At 39.6% G+C, this 7,529-nt stretch overlaps 1 long non-coding RNA gene across 2 annotated transcripts; it reads left to right on the top strand.

Moving 5' to 3' along the window:
• The first annotated feature begins 935 nt into the window (after positions 1-935).
• On the top strand, positions 936-1,452 carry LOC116044932. 2 transcript variants are annotated; one of them, XR_004103781.2, is made up of 2 exons: positions 936-1,136; positions 1,219-1,452. It is a non-coding gene; the product is annotated as an uncharacterized LOC116044932 (long non-coding RNA). The 2 variants fall into 2 exon arrangements; XR_004103780.2 differs by having other exon boundaries at positions 936-1,141.
• The last annotated feature ends 6,077 nt before the right edge of the window (positions 1,453-7,529 follow it).

Below are 7,529 nucleotides of genomic sequence, written 5' to 3'. Positions count from 1 at the left end.
CTAATATTACGTTCAGATGTTGTAATAATTTCCCTCAAAACCTTGCTCTCACACTCAAATAGTCACTGCTCGCGCTTGGATTTGCTGTGCTTGTGCTCAAACTTTGTGCTTGGACTCAGATATTTCTCCTTGCACTCAGGCTGATTCTGTGCGCTTGGAAATCTTCTCCTCTCGGATTTTTCCTGCACTCTCGGATTGTTTGTGTGACAACCCTATCAAAATTCAGCAACCAATAGAATGCCAGGTGTAGTGTTGACCAATGAAATGATCCCTGCCCCATTGAGGGTGCGTTCATTTTATGTTAGAACATTCGTTGCGGACGGCTCCTCTGTAACCATGGATCTGTAACCCAAGTTTATTTACCCCCGCCGTCCATCGCTTTATTATTAGTATATGTCAATAATGTGCACAGAATGGTCGACGCTCTTTCACCTGCACCCATCAGGAAACGGGAGAAAGCTTTGAAGTGGGACATATCAAGTTACGTACACAACTATGAGGGTGAGTAACATAAATTAAGCACGTAGCATATGGCGCTAGCCATAGCTAGCCTAGCTTGATGTCCGTAAACAAATAGCTTTTCTTTATACCGGTAGTTTAGCTAGCTAGATTGAACGACATATGACGGACAGTATGTGTGTATTTACAACTGGTATTTAATGACCCCACTTTGTATTTTTTCCTCGTTTGGTTAACCACGTTCCTGGGGATTTGGCTAATTTCAGACATGCTAGAGGAAATAGTAAAACCTAAACTATAATATAACTGAAAAACAAAAGAAACTGGATTGTTTGTATCAGTTTTTACATCACTGTTGTATGTTTTTCAGATATTGTTCTAAATTCTTATAACATTATTTTAACAATAATAGCATTCATATATATATATATATAAAGTTGTAAGTACAATTTCACTCCTATAATAAAACACCCATTGGTTCCCCCTGTACTCACCTGTGTGCAGAGGGCAGGCAGTAGTGGCACAAACCAAGAACGTTGGCAAGTCTGATAATAATTTAATTGTAAAATCATGTTACATACACTTATCATTTCTTTATCTTGCTTAAATTCACAGGGTGCAAAACAAGGCCCGGGAGAGAAAATTACGGTGATGTCCACAAATCCAAAGCAGAGAAGGTAAGGTAAGATAGTAATGTTAAATAAAGCTATGTACACCTAATATCTTATGTGTTGATGTCTATGAATTTGTCTTAAATAGGAGCACACTATACAAAGACAACAGTGGAGAGCTGCTGATTCTGTCTGTCCTCAAAGTGCCAGAGATCTACAAGGACTTCACCCCTGTTTCTGCACCATCACCTGCATAATCCAAGTGATAAAAGAGAGAACAAACTATTGTGTTCTCTGCTTACATGAATAGGTGCCTGTAATGTCTGCCCACATATACAATCAATTCAATAAATGTTGATAAGTATCACTGATATTTCTTAAATCATTGTAGTTTTTCAGAGCAATGAGAGATTATTAAAGCCATGTTCATATTTGCAACAAATTAAAACCCTTATCAAGGCAAATAGATTTTTCATGTAATCTTTATATAAAAAAAACAAAAAAAACAGTACAATTAAATTTACCAGAGTGGACACTTGCAGGTTGTTAAACGGCTTTAATTTACCTTATCAAAACAATGAGTAATTCATAACAAACTGCACAATATTTGACACAAAACCTAAAAAGCGTATGGTTCATACTCCTGTGAAGCAGTACACTTTGCCTGTAGGATTTACTGTAGCAGGAACATTGATTTTGGCAAACAGATGACCCAGGTACAGGTGAGTTTGTGAGCAGGGTTATGATATGAACTAAAATAAAGATAAGATAAGGCTAGTGTTCACAAGAGGGATAATTCAGGTATTGCAACACAAGTTAAGAATAATTGAATTAAATAGGAGGTATATACAACTACTAGAAGATAAATTAACTATACAGCAATTAAGGTAAAGTTATGAGGTAGCAAGCTAAAGTGACGTATAATCAATAGCAGGGAGTCAAGTCAACAGTGTACAACAGAATCATATATACTGTGATTAAGTAATGATTCTTAGTGTTGTCTGTAGCCTACTAATATAACAAAACAGAAAAATAATATAGTGTATGATGCAGTATGGAGAACAACCGAGTCCCATATGATCCGAAGAGACTTTAAGTGCAGCTGTTGATGATGTTGCAGATGGTTGTAGTCTGTAGCCAGCCATACAGTAGGTAGATCTGGAGCAGATGGTTGTAGTCTGTAGTCAGTCATACAGTAGGTAGATCTGGAGCAGATGGTTGTAGTCTATAGTCAGTCCTACAGTAGGTAGGTCTGGAGCAGATGGTTGTAGTCTGTAGTCAGTCATACAGTAGGTAGATCTGGAGCAGATGGTTGTAGTCTGTAGTCAGTCATACAGTAGGTAGATCTGGAGCAGATGGTTGTAGTCTGTAGTCAGTCATACAGTAGGTAGGTCTGGAGCAGATGGTTGTAGTCTGTAGTCAGTCATACAGTAGGTAGATCTGGAGCAGATGGTTGTAGTCTGTAGTCAGTCATACAGTAGGTAGATCTGGAGCAGATGGTTGTAGTCTGTAGTCAGTCATACAGTAGGTAGATCTGGAGCAGATGGTTGTAGTCTGTAGTCAGTCATACAGTAGGTAGGTCTGGAGCAGATGGTTGTAGTCTGTAGTCAGTCATACAGTAGGTAGATCTGGAGCAGATGGCTGTAGTCTGTAGTCAGTCATACAGTAGGTAGATCTGGAGCAGATGGTTGTAGTCTGTAGTCAGTCATACAGTAGGTAGATCTGGAGCAGATGGCTGTAGTCTGTAACCAGCCGTACAGTCAAGGCCGCTTTAATGCACGGGCTTACCTGGGCTGAATCCCAGGGGCCTCCCAAGTTCAGGGGCCTCCCATGTTCAGGTTAATGATGAGCTGAAAAGGTCATATTGTTTTGTAACTTGTCAGGTTTTCTGTCAATCACTCTAATCGCACGTTACATGGCTGCTGATTGATCGAAATTAGGAGTGACCCACGTGGCCCCATAGCCTATGGCCCGTGGGCTTACCTATCAGAATGTCTATAGTTAGTTTTGGGGTGTGTCCCTCTATGATTGAGTGACATTAAATGGAAAATATCGGGGAGGACGTTTGAGAGTGGTGCCCGGAAAAGAAAAAAACTTATTAAGAACGAGTTGCGTGAAAAAGATCTACTAAAGAGCATCCCAAAGCTCACCGGATTTTTTAAACCAGCTGCTACTGAAGATGGACCCAGCACCGGAGGAAGATCGCTGTCCCACAAACCGGAGAGAGCGGAGGAGGCGCAGGCCGCGCAGGTGGATGTAGCTGGAGAGGAGCAGGGGACCGCCCGCAGGCCGCAGCAATGGAGGGGAGGAGGAGGGGGGAGCACACGAGCCCCAGAGAGAGGACCAGGCCGCAAACCAGTTAGGGGGAGATGAGTTTTTAAGAAGAAGAAAACTCCATACAGTGTTTCCAAACACGGACATAGCTCTACGGCTATTCCTGACTATGCCAGTGACCAACGCGAGCGGAGAACGGTCCTTCTCCAAGCTGGGCTTGGTGAAAAATAGACTGCAATCAAGCATGCAGCAAGACCGAGTCAGTCATCTCACACTGATGTCTATTGAGCATGACATCCTTCGTGATTTGGATTATAAGGACATAATAAGGGCCTTTTCTTCAAAGAAGACCAGACGAAAGCACTTCTAAAAAAGTAAGAAAGTGCTGTTTTTATAGCTTGTGCAGGTTTTAAATTGTTGTGGTTGTGCATTGTTTTAAGAGAAATGCACATTTATACTGCAAACCTTCTATAAATGTTTCATCTTTTTGGTACCTGGCATTAGGCCATGTTGCTATCCATGGTGCTGAATGGAGTGTGTTTGTGTGTCTGTGCAGGTGCATGTGATTGGTTCACAGGGCCCGCTGAGGCCAGAGAAGAGGCACCTACTTTGATCTGTTGCTGTTCTTTGCTTATGCAGTTATCAGTTATTATCAATGTTTGTGCAGACAGGTGATGATTGGTGATGTTTTTCATAATATCGTTTGAAATCATACTTTCACACATTTTGGTTTTATTATCACCATAAGTTGCTGTGTGTGGTTGTTAAATAGTGTCTTGTGTTTATGCTCAAGTGGGCTCAGTGATATGTTAATAACAACAGTATGGTGTTTTCTGGCTCAAAGAGGGAAAACTCACTGTTGCATTTTGTGATGTAGATTACCTAGATATTACACTTTTTTAAAATGAGACTCTATAAATCGAGGGGATGGGGGGCCTACAAAACCCCTCAGCCCTGGGGCCTAACATTAGGTTAAGGCGGCCCTGCGTACAGTAGGTAGATCTGGAGCAGATGGTTGTAGTCTGTAGTCAGTCATACAGTAGGTAGATCTGGAGCAGATGGTTGTAGTCTGTAGTCAGTCATACAGTAGGTAGATCTGGAGCAGATGGTTGTAGTCTATAGTCAGTCATACAGTAGGTAGATCTGGAGCAGATGGTTGTAGTCTATAGTCAGTCATACAGTAGGTAGATCTGGAGCAGATGGCTGTAGTCTGTAGCCAGTCATACAGTAGGTAGATCTGGAGCAGATGGTTGTAGTCTATAGTCAGTCATACAGTAGGTAGATCTGGAGCAGATGGTTGTAGTCTATAGTCAGTCATACAGTAGGTAGATCTGGAGCAGATGGCTGTAGTCTGTAGCCAGTCATACAGTAGGTAGATCTGGAGCAGATGGTTGTAGTCTGTAGCCAGTCATACAGTAGGTAGATCTGGAGCAGATGGTTGTAGTCTGTAGCCAGTCATACAGTAGGTAGATCTGGAGCAGATGGTTGTAGTCTGTAGCCAGTCATACAGTAGGTAGATCTGGAGCAGATGGCTGTAGTCTGTAGCCAGTCATACAGTAGGTAGATCTGGAGCAGATGGTTGTAGTCTGTAGTCAGTCATACAGTAGGTAGATCTGGAGCAGATGGTTGTAGTCTATAGTCAGTCATACAGTAGGTAGATCTGGAGCAGATGGTTGTAGTCTATAGTCAGTCATACAGTAGGTAGATCTGGAGCAGATGGCTGTAGTCTGTAGCCAGTCATACAGTAGGTAGATCTGGAGCAGATGGTTGTAGTCTGTAGCCAGTCATACAGTAGGTAGATCTGGAGCAGATGGTTGTAGTCTGTAGCCAGTCATACAGTAGGTAGATCTGGAGCAGATGGTTGTAGTCTGTAGCCAGTCATACAGTAGGTAGATCTGGAGCAGATGGTTGTAGTCTGTAGCCAGTCATACAGTAGGTAGATCTGGAGCAGATGGTTGTAGTCTGTAGCCAGTCATACAGTAGGTAGATCTGGAGCAGCAGGGTGACTTCTAGCTTTCATGGGTTGGTGATAAGACACTGTGCTGCTATGATGCAGCATTGGTCGAGCCCTTCAACCCCAACTGGAAGAAAAGAAAACAAAACAAATTGCTTGTTTTTTTCTGTTCTTTTTTCTTTGTATTCATTAAAAAAACTATTATAGCTATTTAAGGAGCAAATCATTTCTAGATCTATTTTTATTATAGTGATAAAATTGTACTTAACATTACAACGTTTCATACAGACTGATATGAATCCATCATCCATCCACTATTTATTTTCCAACCTCATACAAGTACCCTTTGTTCTAAGTGTTATCACTGTACATTTAAACACTACAAATTATGTTTAAGATTCGGTGCGAATCGGTTTAGTGTACCGTTAGCGTCCTTCGACGAGGCTTCTGTCTATGGCTAATTAAGGTGCTAATAATGCTCACAAATGTAAAAAAAATTAGAAATTAGAATTTTACTCACCGAAAGAACTGGAGCGTAGACTTCTTGGGAGGGTCCGTTAGTACAATCAAATGTACAGCAAGCCATATTATGCGTTGGATATTTGCTTGAAAATTGTCCGAAAGGCAAAAACACGGTCGGTAGGTCAACTGAACTACAGCACCTGTCAAACCGTGATTGTCAAAGTGACCACACCCTAATTTATGCAGAACTTTAAGCCTGAATATAACTTAATCTAATGTGTAAAAATGAACTCCCCCCAGAGTTGTCATGAAGGGTAAACTTATCTATAGAGACCAAAACCATTTTTTGTACCACACTGTAAAAAATGGCTGTGAAAGCTACAGTTATTTACTGTGGATTTCACAGTAATATTACTGTATACAATTTTTACAGTAGAATATTGTAAAGTTTACAGTAAGACCTTAAAAATCACAGTAGTCCATGCATTACAGTTGAATTCACAGTAGTCAAAGCATTACTGTAAAAAAAATCACAATTAGCCACTATAGTACTGTAAATAGTAAAGTTAACTACTGTAATTTTTTTTTATCATATCTTTCTTTGTACCCATTTTACATGGACGGACCCAGATTATTGTTTCATTACCGGAATATGATATAAATACTCGATGGTGAGCTTTAAGTAAAAGTGTAATATTAATAAATTAAAATGTGTCATGTAACTTGTACTCTGATGCACCTGGAGCTTTCTATTCCATACAGTAAATATTTTTAAAGAATTCGCATAAGATTCCAAGAATATTTTTTGTTTGTTTGTTTGTTTTGTGACTGTAAATGGGCGTTTGGGTGTAAATGGGTGTTAACAGGAAAATAAAATATTTGATAAGCCTTATCTTAAACTTTTCCAAAGTCTCCCATGACATGGTCTAAAAATATAGGCTTCATAAACACATAATTGTTTTGAGATATCATCCTCAGATTTTAAATGAAGCATGACCTTTGGTTATAAGTTGCAATAGTACATTCACATAATTATGTATATTAATATTAAAATATTTATATTTTTATACATTTAATAAATATATTCTTAATATTTGTTGTTTTTATTTTTGAGCTTATATATCTCAATATTAATAACATCTGATTAATTTTGAGTTTTGAACTTAAGCCAAAACTCTGAAGCTTTCTAAATATGTTGGTTATGTGTCTATTCAGAATGACTTATGAGCAGTTCCATTTTATTTTGGGTAGGCTATGTCATGTGCATTACTTGCCAAAATTGAGGCTGTCTGGTTAACTCATACATACGTACAATGGGATTTTTATTTTACAAAAATCAGTGTTATATCTTTTTTTCTTCGGAAGCAGGAGAGATAAACGTGCAAGTTTCCAGAGCTGTTTCTGAGCTGCAGGGCAAAATCAAAGCGCCGACAGAGTGGGCGGGGTTTTTACCCAGTCTAGAAAGCTCTGGAATCTGTTGGAAAAAAGCACGAAAGAAGCTGCAGCACTTGAATTTCTGACTCGTCGTCAGTGACAGAAAAGCTCCGTTAATACTCAAATTTACGTTTCTTTACACACGGCTTTGTCTTGTGGCTGTATTTATTTTGTTTTCGTCTTTGTGTTGATTTCTTTCACTTTTGCCTGAGAGGAATTCAGCAAAAAATTTTCCGTGAGAGCTCCTAAGGAGACGTTTTCACGGCTCAGTTAATAACCGACTATTACTCAAATTTACGTTTCTTTATACACGGCTTTTGTCTTGTGGTTGTATT

This window comes from Sander lucioperca, chromosome 9 (genome assembly GCF_008315115.2).
Source record: "Sander lucioperca isolate FBNREF2018 chromosome 9, SLUC_FBN_1.2, whole genome shotgun sequence".
NCBI classification, from domain to species: domain Eukaryota; kingdom Metazoa; phylum Chordata; class Actinopteri; order Perciformes; family Percidae; genus Sander; species Sander lucioperca.
Note: the sequence above shows the minus strand (reverse complement) of the source record. Positions and strands in the feature narration are given on the sequence as shown.